The following is a 22715-nucleotide window of genomic DNA, read 5'->3' as shown; positions in this document are numbered from 1 at the left end:
AGACTCGGCATACTCTCACCAGAGCCTTGAAAACTCATTCCTGAGTGATGCTGTGTTGCCATTTCATGACCACAAAAAGCTTTAACAAATTCTGTTTCCTGAATTAACACTGCAGATTAATATTGATAATTGGATTTATTTATCTGCCAAGAAAATGCGATTTAATGTTCATTCATGGTATTTATTTCTCTTAAGGCTTAGCATCACTCACTGCATCAACATTATCAGTAGGGACCACGTAAGAAAATTGTTACAGTAAATGAAGAAAGCAAAAGAAATACTTAAATGTGACTACACAATTTCCTAATAAAAATTTAGAACTTCTGCTTGGAATTATGTAATTTGAATTGATCAGATTCAATTTTGGAACTCCCTTTATGTTCCTGTGTAGAGGGAAATGTTACACAGCCTTTTAAAGAATGGTATTTGAGACCAGCATCCACAGCTGTTAAATATTGTTTAAATATAGATCATGGAACCTGTTTTGCAGCTTAGTTAAATTTAAACTTGAAATGTAGGCCTTGGAGAAAAGCAAAAGATATTTGATCATCTACATCAGTTATCTACCAGCAATACTGTTTTCCACGAACCCAAATTTCAGCCAAATCCTGAGTTACATTTGTATCTCAAACTGTACTGCAGTGGCATCTCTCTTAGTTCCTTCCTATCTCCTTGGGCCACTACAATTTGGTAGGCAAATCAGTTTGCATCAGAGCACACAAGGAGACTGGCATTAAGGCTGCATTCCATCCAGTTATTAGTTTTCATAGAAGATTCTTCAGCACTCATATTTTTTTCTACACTGCTTTATCCTGAAAAAAAAATAAATTGAAGGATCACCTATCTTCTTCAAAATAAGTAAAAAATGTCCCTCCCTGGCATGATGTACACCTCTAAAACCAAATATATAAGAGCAGTCAATCACCTCAGTGACTTTAGTACTGTACATACTCATTCTACAGGTCAAACTATAAACTTCTGAGAAGACATTAAGGCCTTGGTAACTTAGATAGTATTCATTATAAGAAAGCAAACCACTGTTAAAAAGCTTATGTTTCTACCACAGGTAGAGCATGTATGTGTCTATAGCTTGCCTATACAATGCAATAACAATGAACTTTATAATACATATAATATTATTCCCTGCAGCAACTTTAGCACAGCCTCTCTTAAGTCTAATTCATTGCTTCTATATACATCAAGTATTTTTACTGTATTAAATCCCCTTCCATATGATCCAGTTTCATATATCTTTAACCCCTACTTAAACGATTAAACAGCAGAATATTACATGAATAAATGGACATCTAAACAGAATATTATGAGTCACTTCTTTCTGTACCAACAGCAACAACTGACAAACAGAGCATTGTTTCAATCTATACTATCCCACAGCAACAATGATCACCTCAAATACACTGTGGTTTGCAGAAACAGACATAATGCCTTGCATGCCAGGCTCAGCAATTACAAGAAAATTTCAATAACAGCATAAGAGTTCTTGGACTAATTGCTGTAGCAATAGGAGGAGATCATCAAAAAATGTTCAGCTGAGTGAAGAATTTTTCTTATGATCCATTCGTGCTACTTTGTTTGTGTGTGTTTTGGAGGTATAGTAGAAATGGCTGAGAAGGCCAACTGGTAAAAAAGGGTCATTTAGAAACCTCACAACTCCAACAGAGGCTGGAAAGCCCTGTGATAAAAGGCAAGTCACTTCCAGAAGGCTACAGAGGTTTTCTAGTTACTTGGACATGCTCCAGCAGCACTTGCAAACCAAGGATACTCCATAAACTCAAATAGGAGCAACCAACAGTTAGCCAATTTCACAGTGGCAGAGTAATGCTGGGGCTACTGTGCTCCCTTCCCTTGCCCTTTTAGCAACACTAGAAAGATACTGGCAAGACACAAAAAATCCTGACAGCTTCAGATTAACGGGGGTTCCCAAATTCCCCTTTTCTCCTAAGCTCATAAATTGGGAAAAGGCATTTTTCACTGTACTTCACAGCCCACCTGATCACCATGGCAATCTCACAAAAAATAACATTGCTTGTTCATGACTAGAATCTTTAGTAAGCCACACCTCTGAGATGAAAAGCCAGCATGAGGAGCATGCTGCCATGGACACTCATTCACTTTCATCATCATGATCAAATCAATAAGATTGTGATGTTCTTCTTTTCATTTTGTCAGTTCAGAAGCTTAATCCACGGAAATAGAAAATAAGCAGAAGATTAACAATGAATTAGAAGAGGAACTGCTTAAGAGATAATTAACCAACTGCAGGCTGAACACCTATTCGTGAGACTGAAAAGGATACGGTAATGTGTTTGAACAGATTACAAACTGCTGAGCAACATTGTTTATAACTGCATGTGCAACATCTGTGAACCTCACCAAGGCTGAGGGAGAAAAACACTGCTCAACGTTCTCCTCAGTTATCCAAAGCACTTGCACAATCCAAGCAAAATTAGCAGGGTTCATCTTGAGTTGGAGAACAGAAACTTTCTTTTCCTTCAAATTGAAAACCAAACGAAGTAGAACAACCAGTTCAGTGACGCATAGGTGCAGGTAAGTTTTCAGCTTTTCAAGGTCATTTGAAGAGACTTATGAGATTTTACGAAGTATTTATATACCATTTTCATATATATGATTAAATTTCTTGAACTTTCACTTTTGAAAATACCTCTACTTCAGTATAGATCCAATACACAATAATGAGATTTTATTTCTTTATCATTAAAAAAAAAATGCTCTAAGAATCAAAACAGTTAAAATTGTGAACCAAAAACCTGAGAGGCCATATGAACTGCAATTCCACATGCCCTCAACCTGAGGTGGTGCAACAGCAACTCCCAGAACGCTCGAGTATTCAGTGTGGCTTTATGAGTCCACAGGCACTGCTACTCTCCCATAGCCTACACTAGACTGCCATGGGCTTTGGACAGCTGACCAGAGGGGGATCTTACCAATGTTGAAGGGTCTCTTTAGCTCTGAGATATTCATTTGCTCCTGCCCACAATCCAAGGCAGCTAGCAGTTTTCTAAACATTATGCTATCCATACACAGTCTCTTCAGATATGCCTACATTAAGACAGCTTTTAAATTTAGTGTTGCTAATCTTGGCTCAGATGCCCATGGTGCCGAAGGTGAATTGTGTTTTCTGTCTTTCAATGAAAAGTGAAGTGTCTCCCTAATGTTCTGAATATCTTTACAGCTTTCTAATAAAAAAAAAAACCAAACTAAAACAAAACAAAATAAAAACCTGCTTCTTTATTCCCATATCTGCTACATTAAATAAACCAATTTTTTACATTGTATAGCACTTACTTGGGAAACCAAAAATTAACAAATGCTTGAGAATTTCAAGGATAGATCAGGAATTGCAACTTTTGTTTTTAAATAGCTTCAATGATCCATCATCAAAATGCTAATAAAACTAAGGCAATAGGTTATTCACTTACAATTCCTACCAGAGGCTCCAGGAATGAAATTATTTCAATGGGCTAACTTCCTGTATTGGAAAAGAGAAAGGAGCTGTGCCATCTTCATTTATGACCATAAAATGAAACAGAGATGCAAGATGAATTTAAACATTTAAACTTCCCTTGAAAATGCTGCATACAGCCTGAAATTGCTTTTGAAGACATTCTAGGTTACCTGTGTTTGCCTCACCAGTGGATTACTCCCCATTTTGTGATTTTATTTGTACAGCAAATGACGTATCAGCTGCCTAAATTCTCTACTTTGTATTACAAAGAAAAGACTGTCAAGTCTAAAAAGCCATGACAGAACACTGGAGTATAACTAGGAGAACATGGTGATATAATGCTATAAAACCTCAGTCCTACAACCAGGACATTGATCAAACTTTTAAGCAAACATGAAAAATGTGACACCAACTCAGGTTCTTCATAGGATTTTAGTCTTTTTAATTTGCTGTGGAGATGCAGAACAGATGGGGAAAAGTTTATTACTTAGAATACCAAAGAAGAGAAAAGGTTTCAGTAAGAAGTTACTGAAAAGGACCAGACTATGTATTTTTATTCCCACAAGAACAATAGGTTTAACCTTTTCATTGCTTGCTTAACTCTAAGCATACTTATGATTTCTCTGGAGTACACCAGTATACGAAGCAATAGTTGTTCAAATTAGAAAGGATGGCCTTCTACAATCAAGGAAGAAAGACTGGCTTCTATTCTCTCTCCTACTTGCCACATTGAATAAACTGAGACTTGGGGGGGAAAACTCTTGGCTTACAAGATGTCTTCTAACACACTTCTCCCATTTCAGCATGTGGGCACAGCCAGCCTTGGCACTCAGTACAAAACACAGTCCTAAGAAAATAAATGTTAAGTTTCTTAACTGTTTCAAAACTGATGCCTGCACAATTTGTCCTTTACAATTAGACTGACAAGGCACAATTCAAAGGCTACCAAATCACATCCACATATTGAAGAACTGCTCAACATGTCTTCCCCACAGACAGGCACTAGGGGAGGAAAAAGCTCAAGTAAGCATGCCCATTCATATATATCATGTGCCAATTATAACATTTGATATTGCATCAAATAAAACAATATCAAAAAGGAGAAAGAGATAATATTTATGGCCCTTTTCCCAGGTACATAGTTTGAGTATAACTGGCATTGAAATCATTGCCTCTGACCTGCTTAAGGTTCTTCCATTGTGATGATTTAATCCATCACATGTGATTAAAATTGCTCTCGCTTTCTCAGAGTTCCTGAGGTTTTCAGGAGCCTCAAATTCTTCCACTGTGTTCACAAAATGTGATTTACTGGTGACACCCAAATGCTGACAGACAGGCTGGTGTAAAAGGAATTATTTAGTGAACCATGGTCCCAATACAACATTGTGGAAGAGCAGGTAGAAGCACCAGTAAAAACCTCCTCACATTATCATCTGTCAAAACACACTGCTTTAGTCCATGGAGTTTCATAAACTAATTTGTAGCAGACTAGAGCAGTTGATTACAGTAATTACTCCAGGTCCTAAAACCTATTAGCCTTACCTGTGGTTAAAAGAATATAACTCTATATAACAGAATAAGCTAAAAAGCAAACTGCCTAATCAAGAGTCCCAACAGTTAATTGAAACAGACAATAATATTTCAACCATATGTTCAAAATATTTTTTTTCTAAAAATGTCACATTTATTACTAAAAGGCCACAAATCATGTACCTTATTTGAAAGACCTAAAGGGAGTATATGTCAACAGAAAAGGTCAGGATCCCAGAGGAAGTAACTAAGGGCTAAAGGATTTTTCACCTACAATAGCTCATCTGAAGCACAGAACAATTAAGCATCCGATGTCTAAACTAGTAATAGTCATAGGCTACCCTGTCTTCAGACGGCTTTCACTGAATATTGACAATAGTGCTAAGCAGTATCTGTCTGAAAGAACATGGGAACCTAGAAATTTCAAAAATTATTAAGTTATAGCTGTAGTCACAGCTTATCTGTGTTCTTATTACTTCATGTAGTCAGGAGTGATTTTTCTCATTTTACCAGCCAGTGCCGTTACATGCAGCAATGCAGTTATACTGATGAATTTGAACTTTAACTACAAAAAGGGAGCTGAAGAGGGCAGGGAGAGAAGGGAAAATAGCATGTCTATTGCATCTATATTTGAAGGTATACTAAGTAAATTTGTTGATAATACAAAATTGGGAGGAGTTGTTGAGTCCTTCAGAGGCAGAGAGGTCCTGCAGAGAGATCTGAGCAAATCAGAGGGCTGGGCAATCACCAAACATATGAAGTATAACAAGGGAAAGTGCCAGATTCTGCACCTAGAACGGGGCAACCCTGGAGTTACCTACTGGGGAATGTGAAGATTGAGAGCAGCAGCATCTTGGAAAGGAACCTGGGGGTCCTAATCAATGGCAAGTTGAATCTTAGTCAGCAGTGCCCTGGCAGCCAGGAGGGCCAACCGTGTCCTCGGGGGCATCGGGCAAAGTATCAGTAGCTCGTTGAGGGAGAGGATTGTCCTGCTCTGCTCTGCCCCGGGGCGGCCTCACCTTGAATATTGGGGCAGGTTTGCACACCAAAATATAGGAAAGATACTCAGCTATTAGAGAGTGTTCAAAGGAGGGCAACAAAGAGGATGAAGGGCCTTGAGAGGAAGCCGTATGACAAGGGGCTGAGGGCACTTGGACTGTTTAGCCTGGAGGAGACTGAGGGGAGACCTCACTGCAGTTACAATTTCCTTGTTAGGGGAAGAGGAGGGACAGGCACTGATCTGTTCTCTGTGGTGACAGTGACAGGGCCCAAGGGAATGCCCTGAAGTGGTGTCAGGGGAGATTTAGATTAGATATTAGGAAAAGGTTCTTCACCCAGAGGGTGGTTGGCCACTGGAACAGGCTCCCCAGGGAAGTGGTCACAGCACCAAGCCCGAGAGAGTTCAGCAAGGCTTTGGAGAATGCTCTCAGGCACATGGTTCCAAAATTCAACAGATTTTAATATTGTGAAATTCTCATTTAAGTTTATTAACAAAACAGAACAAGCCTTATCTGCTTATGCATTTGGAGAGTTTATTTGCCCCTTTGGTTTTTTGCAGATTTGTGACATCCAAAAAACAGTACCACTTTTTGTCCTTTTTCTTTTAAAATACACAACTGTAATACTGATCTAATAATTATTAAGTGTCATAACCCATTTAACTAAGGAATCCTGACCACTAACATCAAGTTAGTACACAGCAACAGTCATATTTCTTCTTTGTTTCTCCATTTATTTAAGCAGTCTAAATGGAATTAAAATGGAAATTGAATAGGGTGTTTTCAGTACTTCAAGAAGTTTAGATTACTTGATTCATCCAACTCAACACTCATTAAGAGTTGTAATTAAACTTTTTTAATTTCTATTTTTAGAAATAGTTTTATACTTAGAAATTTCTTTGTAAGCAAAATATATGAAAGCCTTCCTGAAAAAGCAGCTACACTTATTATTTCTGGTTTAAAAGCATTTCTTTAATGGTTTTAATGATACAAAACCACGGAACAATATGAAGCTACCACTCAGTATTTTCTGATCTCCTTCAAAGTATCTCCATTGGTTAGTACACAAACATGTGACTATTCACCACCAAATAAAATGCCTTGTAAAAAGAGTTGATCCTAAATAACACCTTGTATCTGCCATAAATATGCAACGTGAACAAGTGTTATACAGACCCAGTTGTAGAAAAACAGATAAAGCACTAATACTGAAGATGCTGTCACATGATCTTATGCTGCCAAAACAAACCTTACAGGCAGTAACAGTGAATTTTTATTCTCAGGGAAGTAACAGAAAGTCAGTTCGTATGAGTTCCCTTTATAAAATACACCGTTATAAAAATCAATAAATTTCAAAGACTGCTGATAGTAATTTCATTATTTCCACCATATATTAAGATGTTAGACACAGGAAAGTGCAGCAGAATAACAATAGAACTTCCATATGTAGAAGATGACTAACAAAGTAGAATTTCCTACACCTCCTACCCACCAGCAGAGCCTGGCAAGTAGTGTCAATTTTACATATAGTGTATCAATCTTCTAGAGGTGAATAATTTCTTGCATGTTTCTTTCTTTCAGAGTACCTGATCAAGGCATCATTGTCTCATCTGAAACAAGAAAATGAGCATCAGCCTTTTCAGGTAATTAGGGGCAGATATCTTGCATTATTGTATATTTTCTGGGATATTTGACAGGAAATAAGACTTTGGGGAATAGTTCTAGTTCAGCATTTCATTTCATTGCTGCCACCATTATCAATAAGCTATCACAGATACATCTTTCAATAAAAATAGTAAGGCTAGAGTTTTTTATTCTTCAAAATTGGACTGTGTATTTTAAATATCTAGAGGTAACTATTAAAACACCAGCAGAAATAAAGGACAACTAATTAGTTTCAGTCTTTTTTTTTTTTCCTCAATTGATAAAACATAGTTCATAATTTTCAAAAGATGCTTTCTTAATACTTCAGTTGAAGGAACTTCAAAACCCTATTTGGTAAAGAAAAGTGGGCAATGTAAGACAAAACCAAACCCACTTTCTTTTCCTCCAGTGAAAATGAACGCAAATGCAGTACAGACTGACTTTTTTCTATTTCCATTTGACACAGCACACAAGTGGCATCTAAACATGAAGTTTTCAAATGTCAAAAAGCCCACAGAAGTGTTGATCTTGATATTTCACAAGGATTTTTTCCCAACCATGATTTTTCCCCCAATTTACTGCAACATTTGCAGAAGTTCCCCCCAAAAATTTCAGAACTTTAGAAGCCTTCTAAACAGAATAACCTACACTGGAAAAACCAAGAAACAGAGATTAAGATATAGAGTGGAAGAGCAATATCATTAAAGGTGTGTTTCCCAGTGTGGAAAAAGCAAATTAGCCTGTTTTTTTCTGAATTACAGTATTTGTAAAATGTATTTATAGATGTGCTACAGCAATACACTTCCCCCTCCTCCCCCAATCTCACATGCAATGCTTCAATACTTCCCCTCTTGGTAATTCCACATTCTAACCCTTCATTCATCAATTATTGCTTTTTATTTTCTTTGTTTTTACAGGAGTACAACTGAACCAAAAAGCAAGAAATGTAAAGTTTATGTAACTATGACTTAATTACTACCAGGCCTTTAGTCTTCAAGAGAAAAATATTATTGAGATCATAGTGGGGTTTTGTGTCCCAGTTAGAAGAACAAATGCATTATGCAATTGAATAACTTTCATTTCTTCAATACAAATGGACAAAACAGTGAAGGACATATTACTGGCACTTGTAGGGAGAAATTACAATTATCATTAAATAAAAGAGCTCCCCACACTTCAGTATTTTATCTTAAAAGCAGCCTACAACCTAGGCAGACTTTTTAGGTTTGGTTTCTATTCAGTAATCTCAAATGGAACTCTACAATCCAAAAGGAGAAAATTAAGGAGTTCCAAACAATTTCCTGTATACAGAGACAGGAGCAGGGACACTGAGGTGTGCTCAGAACATCCCATTTCATGTCACTGACAAAGCTGCAAAATCTATCTGAAATGTCACCTCAGTATATTCACCAGCAAAACTCCTTTCCATTAAGCTCTGCCTTCTGGTACAAGTAAAATAGATGAAAACTTTTGCTGTTCACATCCTCCAGCTCTGATGTCATTACGTTGTGCCTCTACTGCAAGAAACACATACAATACAGGGATAGTTTATAGTATTACCATGTGATTAGAGGGAATTATGTTGTTTATTTTGCAAAAAGGCTACTGGATGATTACACTCTTTAACTAAAACATTCATTATAGGTGCATGCCAAAGAAAATACTGACCACTTTTTTACCTTAAAATTGTATAAGCAACAGCATATGAATAGTGTGGAATGAAAGAACAAAGGCACCACCCAGAACAGAGCCAAGCAATAAAGATGACAATGACATAGCAAGTTCAGATGCAGCCCAGAATGCTCACTGTTTCTACCAAGAGGCATAAACATGCTACAGATTTATGTTTTCTCAAATTTTGCTCCAATTTGTATTTCTCCACTTTGTTTCACAAACCTTTTAAAGGAAGACATTCAAAACAAGGCAATTAAATAGTCCCATTCATGGAACTTCAGGTCATGCTCAGCACAACTCCTTATACAGCACAGATTTTTATTTTTTCCATTGTTTGTAAATTTAGTATATTATATTTACTCCACTTAATAACTCTGAACAATTGGTCACAGCCATTTATACCATGGTACACAATGCTTTACTACCTAAACTCCTTGAAGGCATGAGGGCAATTTATTTTGTCCCACAGTTTTAGAAGACTCCTAACCAAAAAGCTCAGATTACTTGTTTGCAAAAACTGGCTCTCAAAAGTGCTGATAGAAGAGAAATAGCTTTCATCATATAACAAATGCAGGTAAATAACTCTTAATTACCTGACCGTTTAACTAATCTGTTTCACGCTTCCCAACGACCAAGTCCCGTTTTTACCTAATCCCTCTGTTGTGAAAGGGAAGGGTCATAAGGATGTATGTTTACCAGCGGTTAGATTTTAACTCAGGTATGCCCTGTTCACAGTATTTTAGAAGCATACTCATGAACCCAAAATAAACCCAAAAATACGTGTTAATCAATGGCTGCACCCTAGAACTTGTACTCACTTGGAATTTAGTCCAGGTGCTACCTTGACTTATATCCCACCTGTTTTTTAGCACTCCAGTCACAGCTGTGTTTCTCCTTCAGGAAGATGACATTTCTCTTAGGTACTGCAGTGCAACTGATCAACCCTTGCTTTTGTTTTTTCTTTTTTATTACACTGAGCTCTTTCTCCTCTGCCAATGATTTGGTTCTGCTATTAATTAAATTGCAGTATTATTTTCCTTCAGATGGAATTATCAGAAGGCATCTTAATGAGTTATAATAAAAGTGATAAACACAACATACATTATTCTGTATCGTTATGGAACCGTGTTCAAAAGAGAATGTCTGTCTTCATTCAATTAGAGAAAATGGAAAAAAAATTATCAAACTGAAAGAATTATTAGAAAAAAAAATAGTTTGTGCATATTCCAGAAGACTACTTTCTTGAAAACTATTTAAAAACACTTCCCTTCATATTCCAGTAATCCATATACCTTTTGGTACAGTTCAAGTATTTCAGAGGCACATTTAAAGGACAAAAACTTCAATATAATCTGTGGCCTTTGTACAAGCACTTTCAGTTTTCTTAAAAAAAAAAAAAAAAAATCAAGAGAATATGAGCTGTTATGATACTATTATTTTCTCTGTTTCTTAAATATGCCATGAAGGCATTTTGTAATTTAAAATAATCTGACTCTGTAACAAACAATTTAATGGTTGGTTTTTCATAAAACTGTAGAGCATTTGTGGTATATTTTGTACATTTTTGTACTCACAGAGTCAATCTAAAAGCACACATCACAGAAAATCTTGTAGCCTACAAATACTTAGGTGCTCAGTATCATTTACTGTTCTACCACTGGCCTTACAGAACCTAAACATCAGCACATACTACACTACAGTAATATTCTTGTGCTTCTCCTTGCAAAACTAGACAAAAGCAGCTTCATGCAGGTGTAATCACACGTTAAAAACAATCTCAGCTTCTGTTATTTTCCTTCCAGATTGAAACTTGAGGATAAAGCATACTGTGATGCCACTTCTGCTGTGGTATCATGTCAAAAATCTGTTCTATGTAACTACCACACATTTGCAGGCATTAAGCAATTCACATCACGTTCAAATTTATTTCTGATTTACAGCAGAGGAACTTTACCACCACAATCTGCCATATGTAATTTAATCTGTCCTGCAGTTCCTCAATAAAATGGCAAAGTGTACTAGACAAGTAAAAGGAAGTTAGGAAAAAATTACCATGCATCTCACAAATGTAATTGATTCTAGAGGTCCGTTTTAATCTTTATATATCATTGCACCTGAAATAAAACCCAATTATTTCAGCTTCACAGGTGGACTGGATTTTCATCCCAAGAGATATGAATGAGCCATGAAATGATGAAAAAAAAAAAAAGTAAATTAATGTTGCACAAATATATATGCTACAAACAGAGCTGTCAAATCCCACACTTTAAACATCAAACTGAATCTGCAGCTCCCCAGTTTAAATACTTATTTAAATATCCTCTCAAACACTTCTCAATCACATAGCCCAGCATAAGGCACACAGCCTTCCCTAAGACCCAACACATGGGCCTCCCAATGCCAGGGCTCCACAGCAGATTAAAAAATCTGTAAATATGCTCAACAAAATAATCTGGCTTTCATGCCTGCTGCCATTCCACTACTGCAACCCAGCTTCCTCTGCTTCATTCTCAGCACTGTACGCAAAACCAGCTGTAAGAACAGGAAAGACACCGTATTTTCCTTTCTAACTATTAGTTACATTCACAACAGGTGGGAGAAACTGGAAGTGGTCATTTACCTGTACAGCAACTTCCATAACCACAAATTAGGTTGTAGGTCCCATGGTACAGCCCTCACCCTTGAGACTGAACAGTATAAAAACACACTCTTATTTTCATGCATTACATGCCCTACATCATCACTCTTGTACATTTAATACTAAAAGTCACTCCCCAGATTTGGGGGTATGAATGCCTTTGGATACTAAAGGTGCACAGGACTTGGCAATTTGAGCATTTTGGTGGGAATTGCTTTGTTGTAACTATTGCTGTACTTCACAAGTAACAAAGAGATAAAAAATAAAACTGATTATCAAAATATCAGGAAGTGAGCAAGAAACAATGGAAGAAAAATTCCAAAATAGTTTTATAGTCACAAATTGAAAGTTGCAACTATTGTTAATAAATTCTTTAAAAATTCGAGATAATAAAAAAGTGTAAGAACCAGTATTAAAAAAAAATACCCATTGACTTAAAGTGGGAAAGTAAGTTTACCAGGGTAAAACTGTTTATTTATTTTTTCTATAATTGAACAATCTCTTCTCACAAGCACTGAAGCTTTGTGTAGACTAATTCTTTAAAGACAGCATGCCTCCTCTCTTAATTACTTTGAAGAGCAGCAAGCTAACAAGCTTGATCTGCCTTCCATTTTCAGTGAAATAGCCAACAATAGCTCAAATGTTATTTTAAGTGACTATAACTGGAACAGTCAAACAAAAGGTCACCCATTTTACTGGTGTGGAAAAATACAGGATAGGCCTCCTAGCTTCCCAGGGCTGTTCAGTATTGTATGATCAAAGGCAAGCAGACTTTGACCTTAATACAAGTATCTTCCTATCTCCCCTCATCCCTACATATTGTTTGCAACACAATTTTAGTCATGGTATTTTATGGTGACTTACATAGACAAATTTGATTTTCCCACAGAAGAAAAACCAAATAAACATCTCCCAGCATCCCAACTTACTGTTAAAACAATCTTGAGTTTCAAATACATCAATTACAAATATGTACGGATTTTTTTTTGTGAGTTACATCACATCATATTATTGAGTCAGCAGAAGCTACTGAAAAACAACTAGGTTAACAGACAGAAGGCCATGCCTTGTTTTTGTGGGTTGCTTTTTTTTTTTTTCAAATATGTTGTTCACCCACAGAGCTTTAGGCAACTAAAATGTCAATGTGTATGGAATTTAATGAAACAGATTTAATGATCCCCAAATGACAGGAATAGCTATTTGACTAGGAAAAGCAGAGTCACAGTTCACCTTCTGAAAATACTGTTTTGTTACTATTATCGTGGGCATCCCACACTGTCACCTTCATACCAAAAGCTGTTTTTATTTATAGTAATAGTACGGTTTCTAAAGAGTCAAGAAACCCATTTGTGTTGAAGTCACAGAATTCTTTAAATCCTAAGATGAAAAATAACATTTCAGCCTTCCAAGTTTTTCAGGAAATACTCCAACGATTTCAATCCGATTTGCTCTGCTACAGCACCTCTTTTCTCTCCAAACCCCCTCCTTTCTATATATGAGGTTCTATGTTTGAAGTTCCTCCTGGATGGCTGACAGTCTTCTTCCCTCATCAAGCTCATATTTCTGTCACTGACTCTGCAGGATATGCACAACCTCTTACCCACGTACATCAGATGATGTTTTCTATGCCACCAATTCTTCCTTGCTCTTTATAACAGGTCTGAGTTGAGCAGCACTTTCCCCAATTCCTTTAAAGATGGGAAATTTTTTAAAGAAATAAATTACACTGTCAAACAGGTCTCCCACAGTAACTCTGGATCCATGAGAATAACCTTACTTCCTACCTAGAATAACATCCCCAAATTACTGCCCCTGTGACATCCCTCCCATCATGCACACTGCAATAACCTACTGCATCAGCTTCATGACTGTCCTGCTTTCCAAACTACCTTTCCTTGGCACATTGGCCTGGCAGGATGTGGCACATGGCATGATGGCTATTACTACAGGCCAACCACAGAGACACAGACCAGGGTTCCCCCTGTTCTTTGCTCAGTCTCTCGTATTACTATCTGCCTGTTTCTGTAAGACCTGTATAAGTGTGCAGCAGGGCTGGAGAACACTGCCCCTCTGCCAAAGTCGATGAGGAATTAGGCAAGCGGTTCACAAGTTACTGGCAGGGTGGGAGGACAGGCTAATGGACAGATGGCTGGACAGATGGGACAATTGCATAAGCAACCTTCCCTCAAACTAAAATAAAACTTTGAGGTCCCACCTGTTCCACAAAGCATTTCATCAGCACTGGCCACTCCCTACTTCAAGGTTTTCTGTTTTATAATAGGCTATACTGCATAAAGTAGTAGCTTTGGTCTATAGACTTCCCAGATCAACACATTACTGACTGTACCTCACGATGTACAGCTACAGCACTCCATAAATAACTGTCTTCAAACACAAGCTGTACCCAAACAAGACTTCACAGTTAAGTAGAAAAAGAATGGTTGCATTAAAAAAATTATAATGGCATGTAATTTAAACCATCCTTCATAATAATAATGCCAGCCAGGAAAGGAGAAAGAAAATCCAAGCTTTTGGCATGGGGGGGAGGGAGGGGTTGGGTTGCCTTCTTTCTTTTTTCTTTTCTTTTTTTTTTTCTTTTTTTTTTTTTTAATTGTTTGGTTTTGTTTTGTTTTTAAAGAAATACGAAAAGATGTAGAGGAGTAAAAATAAAGTCTACTACCAATTAAAGGATCTGCAAAGGCGTCTTGCATCTCAACAGCCTAAGATTGTGTGAAGGGATAGAGAAGAAGCTGTGCTAGATGAACAGATGGATCAGGAAAGTGTGAAGGGGTCCATAAGGTAGACTCAAGTTTTTAAAGCATGAAACTTCTGAAGCAAGCAGAGACTCATTGTAGGTGTTTTGAGAACAGGATTAGTTAAGGTGAGGGAGGTTGGAGGTTTCTTTGGGGGTTTTTTAAAGCTTACAAATGTAGGTAGATAACAGCATACCATGTGTACATGTCTGGAGTGGTGGATTTGGGGATACTCCATTCTTGTCCGACATGCAAGGCAAGGAAGCCTGGAAGCGTTTCTACAGAGGTTATGCAAAGAACAAGATGGCAACACTGTGGATGTGGTAGATTTAAAGTAGAAAAAAAAATGCGGGGAGATCACAGTCAAAAGGAGAGGGAAAAAAACCACCTGCTTGCAAAGATATTTGCTTCCTTTTATGTGGAATTCTCTTTTGAAGTACTCAAAAGAAAATAATGCAACAGTGTCATTAAGATGAGTTAAGTAGGGAAGTGTGTGCGTTCCCTGGAAAGAGAAGAATAACTTAATTTTACACAACTTCTTCCTAGTGACATTTTAGAAATAAACATAATTTTAGGAAAATACAGCATTTGAGCACAAAGTCTAACTAGAAAAATCTCCTGAGGGCCCTCTTCCATCCCTCATGTCAATTATCACTTCAAAATACCCTATGCAATCCTATTAAAAACAACAGTAGAAAGTTGGAGAGGGGGTATCCTATATTTACTAACAGATTCAGCAGCATTTCAGTAAACACCCATCTTGCAACAAAAAGGCCGTAATTAAATGAAGTGGATGTTCTGAGGTTCGCATCTGAAAATTAGTAATATTTACTGTCACTGCTATGACAATTGCTTACTCTTTGACTAATAAACAGCTTGAACTATTAAATAACCCATAAACAAAGTAAATATTTTTATCTCAGTATTTTTATCTCGAATGTATATAACATTAAAAGCAAAGCTGTTTTAAGGTACCATAAACCTATACCAAACTCCTACTTTACCTCCGTAGAGTAAATTCTAACAACACAGAAAACACTCAGGAGTTGCCAGTATGTCTACCAACTATTTGGAACAACATGAATTTGAAACATCAATTAAAATGTGAGGTTAAAAACAATTTCCTATACTATATGAGGTGCTGTATGTTTTGACAGTTTTAAGATTTCTTCACCTCTGAAAGGGGTCACATAAGGTCAGATGGGCCCCAATACTGCATATACTTCTTCATAAGCAACACAATTGAAGTTAAACATACACTTAACTTATTACATGTGCACAAATATTTGTAGAGAGGGCTTAAGTGATGCCAGGGAATAAACAAAATTATGCCAAGTGTTCAAAATAAAAAACAGAAAACTTTTCCTGCAATTTGTTCTCAGCTACTGTAAAGTTTTACTGAACATAGCAGGTTAACAGGAATTTAGAACAAGTGCAATAGGTCTGACAAGAGAAGCTTCATGAAAAGCTGACTATGACATGTCCCCACCTTCCATGCACCTCAGTTTTGCTATTAATATTTAAGATAAGAGCCAAAAATGCAGCCTACAAGAAAAAAACAACAAACACAACCAAAACCAAAAAACTCAAACAACTACACCTTGGAAGAAGCAGAACAATCAAACTACACTACACTTATTCATGGGAAATGCCTCTGACGAACCTGCAATTAACATGATATGCTGCAACATGCAAGACACTCTCACCAGGCATACTGAAATTTGTTGTAAGAGCCAGCAGAGTGTAATACCCAAATCCTTCCAGCAAACTTTGAAGTTTATCTACTGCAGGACTCTCATCAGAACACGGTTTCCTCTTCACCATCACCTGGAAATGCTGTCCAGATGAAAAGGTAGAGGAGAGAAAAAGAGCAGCACACACCTTCAAGCATCATGAGCCCCAACTCTCAGGGCACACTGCACCTTCTGCTCTACCAACACCAGCATAGTGCTGACACATTCTTAAGCAAATACAGAGAGAAGGAAATTACACAAAAAATACACAAAAAATAAATATGGCCTTCTTTAAGATTAGGAAATCTAGCAAGAGGTAGAAAGCTTATGAACACAAATTTACTGTGCTCTCAAGTTTAATTAAAAAGTTTCTGTGCTTTAAAGATAAATATATATAAGTACAAAGTCCCACTTGCTAGTACAAAGCAAGTGAAATCAGATTGTTTTAACAAGTTAAAGTATCACCCAGACTATCCCATGCAGGCCAAACAGAAGGATCCACCTTTTCTAAGTCAGAAAGGGTGAAAAGACTGAAAAGCACTGAACTGATGTACTCTCAAGTAGCTATTCACTTACTTCACATATAAGTGGGACTTACAGCCAAGGAGTTGCTCACTTCATAAGCACTAACTAAACTCACTCAAAGTAAACCAAACCCACTGAAAACTCCAGGTGATTCTATACCAGACACTACTCCAGATAACTATCATTTAACAGGTACTTAAAGAAATCCATTTCAGGATCATAACTTCTACAAATTTGATGATGAGATCAGCCAAAACATAGTTCTACAAAGAAAATCATTGTAAGTGTAAACCATTTCTCCAAATTCACTAAGAAATGTACTGTTTCTACAATACAGGATGACTTTTAAACACTGACACCTAATCATGAAGAAAAGAGGAGGAAGGGCTGAAAAAAGTTTTGTTTTCATATCAAGCTCCAAGAAATATTTTTTTGATACTTAATAGTTGAATAATTGAACAAATACTTTATTCTACTGAACCTTGTAGCCGCATCCTCCCCTTCTTTCAGCTGAATGAAGCAGTGTGTTACCATTAACATCAGTACTACTATACTCATCTCTCAGAAAAGATTAACAGAGACAGTGATACAATTCACCAAAACAATGGAGCTCTATGTGGCTGGCATAATGAAGATTCAGTTAAGAATTGATTCACACTTTGTTTTTTTCAGAAGGATTTTGTTTTTTGGTTTGGGGGCTTTCCTCATCCTTTTTTTTTTCCTTAATATTGCCAGGCAAGTATTTCTTGTGAATGCCACCCACAGTAAGATTATGTTCTTTTCCCAAACTAAGTGTCAGTGTTAGATTAAGTTATCATATCATTATAAATGAATCAACTAAAGGATTAGTTTTCAAGACATTAACGGGCAATTCCAAGACAAGAAGGTTCAACAGGCTTGTATTAGGAATTCAAATTTGAAGCCAAGCTGGAATACAAACATCTCTGCTTAAGTAATGTTGGAAAAATAAGTTTAATTGCACTAAAGCTAGAATTAAAAGCTTCTGGAGATCTGGACACTTCAATATCACAGAAAGGTATCACACAAAGTCATCATATAATAACTATGTCTATTCCATATGCATTTTCCTCACTTTAAGACATAACAAAAGATTATTTTTACTCCATATCAGCTAAACATAACTTACATCTCAAACACCTTATTAACAGAGAAGTGGAACACAATTAACTTGAGAACCCACACACTCATTTCTGAAAGTTCCTTTGCCTAAAGGAAACAGGCATGGAAGTTCTCTGAAAGCTAGCCTTTTCCAATGAAATGCACATGGTTGCTTCAGAGAAGGGAGGAAAAAAATATATGCAATATTTCTATAGCAACAGAGTTTAAGACATGTAGCACCTTTTAAATTTATTTTGTTCTTTCATTGTGATTTAGTCAAGATATTTAACACAACTATTTCTGCTATGCTAAAATATCTTATTTAACACAGCGACAAAGAAATAAATTACCATAGTCTAAATTAAAAAAAAAAAATTTAAAGCTGAATACATTAGCACTGTGAACATTTAGCAGTGTAACATTTTTCCTTCATCCACATTTAATATTATGAAACTGCACAGACTCAAAAAGAGGGCTGATGTAACAGTGATTTCCTCTGTTTACTTATGTATTGTTTTAATACTCATTTAAATTATGAAATTGATTCTTACTGCTTCTGATGCAGAAAGCTGGTATAATCATTGACAAACAAACCTGCATTTAGATACTAAAGAATTATAGTTAGAATACAGAATTCAGAACCAGGAAACAAACTCTATTATTCACTATATTACATACAAACTTTAGTGATAGTAAGTCACTGATCATTCTCATGTTAGAAGTAACATGAGAATGCTAATGTTCTGAAGTAAAAATCCAGATAAAAATCCAGTCATTAGGTTTAGCTCATAGGTAGTGCTAAAATTCTTTAAAATTCTCAAATAGAAATTATGACAAATATAAGGCATTCCTGTTACTTTCACACGATGAGCACATAGTTCACAATTACTTCATTTATCCCCATTGCCTACACTTTCAAGGTAGTTCTCCCTCATTATTGTTTCATGATCGATGTTCATAATCTACACAGAATAAGCATACAAGCACAAGAAAATTTTCATAAATAAGAACTCATATCTTATCCAGAGCTTAAACAGTACCTATGAAAACGTTGGTTAGTTTTTTTCTGTCCAGATTTCTACTGCTGAGTGTTATGTGTTTGAGAGAGACTAAAAGCCAAGGCTTACATGTGAACAGTTTTCAAGAGTTTCCATATATAGTCAGTATTATAAATAGCTATTTTTATAACAGCACTGAACTGACTTTTCGTTATATATAGAGAGGGTGTTTTCTGCATACAGAAATTATTCTGTTATTCTACCTTGTACTTGCAGTCTTAGCTCTCCTCCCACTCACATGGTCCTGCTCTGTTTCCAACAGAAATGGCCACCGCTAGCGTCAAACCACACTGGCACTACGGTTCACAGAACACCAGGTTGGAAGGGACCTCAAGGATCATCTGGCCCAACGTTTCTTGGAAAAATCACAAACTAGACAAGGTGGCCCAGCAGCCCGTCCAGATGTGTCTTACAAGTGTCCAATGTTGGGGAATCCTGGGAAGATTATTCCAACGGCTGACTGTTCTCTTGTGTCCCACTGGAATATCCCCATGAATAACTTGTACCCATCACCCCTTATCATTTCCATGGGACTCCTTGTAAAAGGGAGTCAGTCTCCATCTTCTTTTTAGCCACCCTTTAAACACTATAACATGATGTTAATTAGATCAGTGCTCCAATAACAGTTTCCACCAAACTAGCCCAAACCTCTATTTTATAAAGAGCTCTCTCTGTACTGACCATACAGTTTTTTACATTTTCCTTTAGCTGCTTCATTAGTAAAACAGGCTTTTGAAATTGATATTCTTAAGTTTTTTGTTAGGAATATAGACCTACGGTAAGCATTTCAGTACTTAAATCTCAATGTGTATTTCCCCCCCATCATTATTAAACTAAACTGACAGGATCGATAAGAACATTAAAAATGGATCTGCCATTTCTTTGTTTCAACACCAAGTTTTGAAAACTAAGGCAGAACACATCAGCTGCAATACTAACATGTTTGTTATGACTCTCATTTTAAAGTCAGACACATATCAAAACAAATTTCCAGTTTCAACTTTCATAAAATTTAAATCTCAAACATTGAAGAAAGTCTTTAACATGAAACAACTATGGATTATATATCAGATTCATTAAAACTGTCAACATTAACCACACATAATGCAAATATCTTTTACATGAGTATTTTTTAACAATGCTAACTGCTTTTAATCACAGGTCTAAGCACTGGTTGAAATTAATTCAAAAGATCTAGTTCCAAAATATGGTATAGCATTTGCTCTTTGCAATGCTTGGTTTTGACAGCTTTAGTTTTCTTCCTGTTCCTATAAAATGTGGTCTTTCGCCCATTGCAATATATCATCCATTTCTTCTGCATGCTACAAAAATCTAAGTAGCTAAATCCAGGCAACAAAGATTTTGATACAGTGTTCCCTAAATACTACAGTTTTAGGTAAATACTGACAAACAAGGCCATACTCTTGAGAGTCATTCAATACGGAGGCTTCTTGAAGCAGAGAGCTCTCTCCTTGAAGAACATCTTTCCAGAAGTACAGTGGGGGAGATTTTCCTTCCTATTGCCAAATGAGCAAAATGAGAGAAATTTTAAACCACCACACAACTAGAGGTAGTAGGTTTTATTTTATACTGCTAAACTAGCATGTAAATCTGTACAATAGAAAAGACCAATACTTCTATTATTCAATCCACCTATTAAAAATGGCACTTCGTGCTCCTACTACCCACAAGTGTATTTTATAAAAAGCTTCCTTTTTTTTTTCCACTGCAGATATCTCTGCACACACACATACTAAGATAAGAGCAGTCTTAAAGATCATGGGTTTTTTTAGGCAAACCCAACAGACTACCTGAAATGTCAAAATTTGACAAACTTACACTGAGATCTGGGAAAAAAATAGTTAAGTGTATGCAGAGATAGCAAAATGAAGTGGGAATTGTGGATTGTCCTAGCCAAGAAGCCATTATCAGTTGGCAACATACAACTTGATCAATCATTGCAATGGAAGCGGGTGGTGCTCAACACCTCCCTGAAAAGCAGTGGAGAGGCATGAGGACAACAAAAGAAACTAAGAGGACAATTTTAAACTTCTCTCCTGCAATACTGCAGAACCCCACAGCCATTTGTGATCTGCATTTATCAGTATGCCAATGGATTGTCCTAGCCCTGCTCTGTTCTACATTCTCTTACAGCCAGTTTGAGACGTTCCTAAGCTTTGCTAAATAAACGTGTATTTGCCATAAACGAGTCTTCCAGATGTGACTGTGACTAATGTATTACCATCTTGACAAGTCTGCTGAGTACAAATCAGGTAATAGCTTCCCTCACCCAAGGCACAGCACACAGGAATATGCATGATCATTACTAATTTCACTATGGCAGTTCCAGGCTGTTGCTGCCTCAGACATCTACCTGCCGCAGCCATGGTCGGCCGTGCACGATGCAGACAGGAGGAGGATTTCCGAGAGCAAGCCTGGAGTAGTTCAGCAACAGCAACAGCGAGCAGAGCCCTCACATACAAAAAGAGAATGGAATAGGAGCTGAGCTTATTGCTCTTCCAGCCCTAGAAGAGGTATTGCTGCAGACACACCAAGCCCTGCTTGATAAAAAAATCCTTTTCCCTTCCATATGGCTCCAAGGACAGCAGTCGAGTTTTCCCTGCTCACCGACCAATACAAAAGATGAAAGCTGAGAGGAGAAACACGGAATAGCCCAGCAACGGGAATCCCGGCATCCCTCATCTTCCTAGCGGCTCGAGGTGAGGAACAGCCTTCCCTCCTCCCTCCTGGGTGTTGTCCCCTCCGATGCTCTCCATCACCACCTGCCTACCTTGCAACAACTGCTGCGTTTTCTCGCAACTGGCACCGACAATGCACAAGCCCAGCAACAGGGTGACTGATTAAAAAATAAACCATACACACAAAAAAAAAAAAAAAAAAAGAAAAAGAAAAAAGAAAAACCACACACAAAAAAGCCCTTACCAGAGAAACACTCTCCCCCCTAAACTATAATAATCTTAAGAGCATCTTTTTAAAAAAAGCCCTCAGCCCTTCCAGCCAGACGGGAGAGGGTATCAGAGAGGAAGAGGGGACAGCTCGCGCAACACAAGGCACTCGGGCGGAATCCCACAGGCAGAACGCCACGAGCGGCCGCCCCGGGGCACCCCCGTGGAACCACCCTCGGCTCTGCCCCTGTCGAGACCCCGCCGGGCACCGCCGCCTCGCCCCCCGGCTCCCCCGGGCGCACCTGGGCTGGGAGCGGCCCCGGCGGGATCGGGGGACGGCAGGAGAAGCGCGGCTGGCCGGGGAGCAGCGGGGACGGACGCGCAGCTGAGGGAAGGGGGCGAGGCGCGGGGCTGCCCCGCCGCAGCAACAGCGGCAAGAGCCCGGCAGGAGGGCGGTGACAGGTGAGGGCGGCGGAGGGCACGGGACGACCCCCCGGCGCGGCTCCCCTACCTGCGCTCCGGCACTGCCGCTGCTCCCGCTGCTCCCGCTGCGCCCGGCGGCGCCGCCCCGCCCGCCGCCGCCCCCTCGCTCCGCTCCGCGCCCCCGCCGCCGCCGCCCCGCCCAGCGCCGCTCGCCCGGCCCCGCCCCC

At 38.0% G+C, this 22715-nt stretch overlaps 1 protein-coding gene across 6 annotated transcripts in view; it reads right to left on the bottom strand.

The window, feature by feature from the left end:
* CDKL5 (cyclin dependent kinase like 5) overlaps positions 1–22659 on the bottom strand; it is a 129913-nt gene extending 107254 nt beyond the window's left edge. For 3 of the 6 annotated variants that reach the window (XR_007630903.1, XM_050332522.1, XM_050332527.1), the window contains exon 1: positions 22368–22529. The gene's annotated coding sequence lies outside the window, so the exon portion shown is untranslated. Of the gene's footprint in view, positions 1–15112; positions 16869–22367; positions 22530–22576 lie in introns of those variants that run through there. The other 3 variants (XM_050332523.1, XM_050332526.1, XM_050332525.1) reach the window with 3 other exon arrangements.
* Between the last annotated feature and the right edge of the window lie 56 nt (positions 22660–22715).

Source organism: Myiozetetes cayanensis, unplaced genomic scaffold, assembly GCF_022539395.1.
Source record: "Myiozetetes cayanensis isolate MyiCay16 unplaced genomic scaffold, myiCay2020 scf5-8, whole genome shotgun sequence".
NCBI lineage: Eukaryota > Metazoa > Chordata > Aves > Passeriformes > Tyrannidae > Myiozetetes > Myiozetetes cayanensis.
Note: the sequence above shows the minus strand (reverse complement) of the source record. Positions and strands in the feature narration are given on the sequence as shown.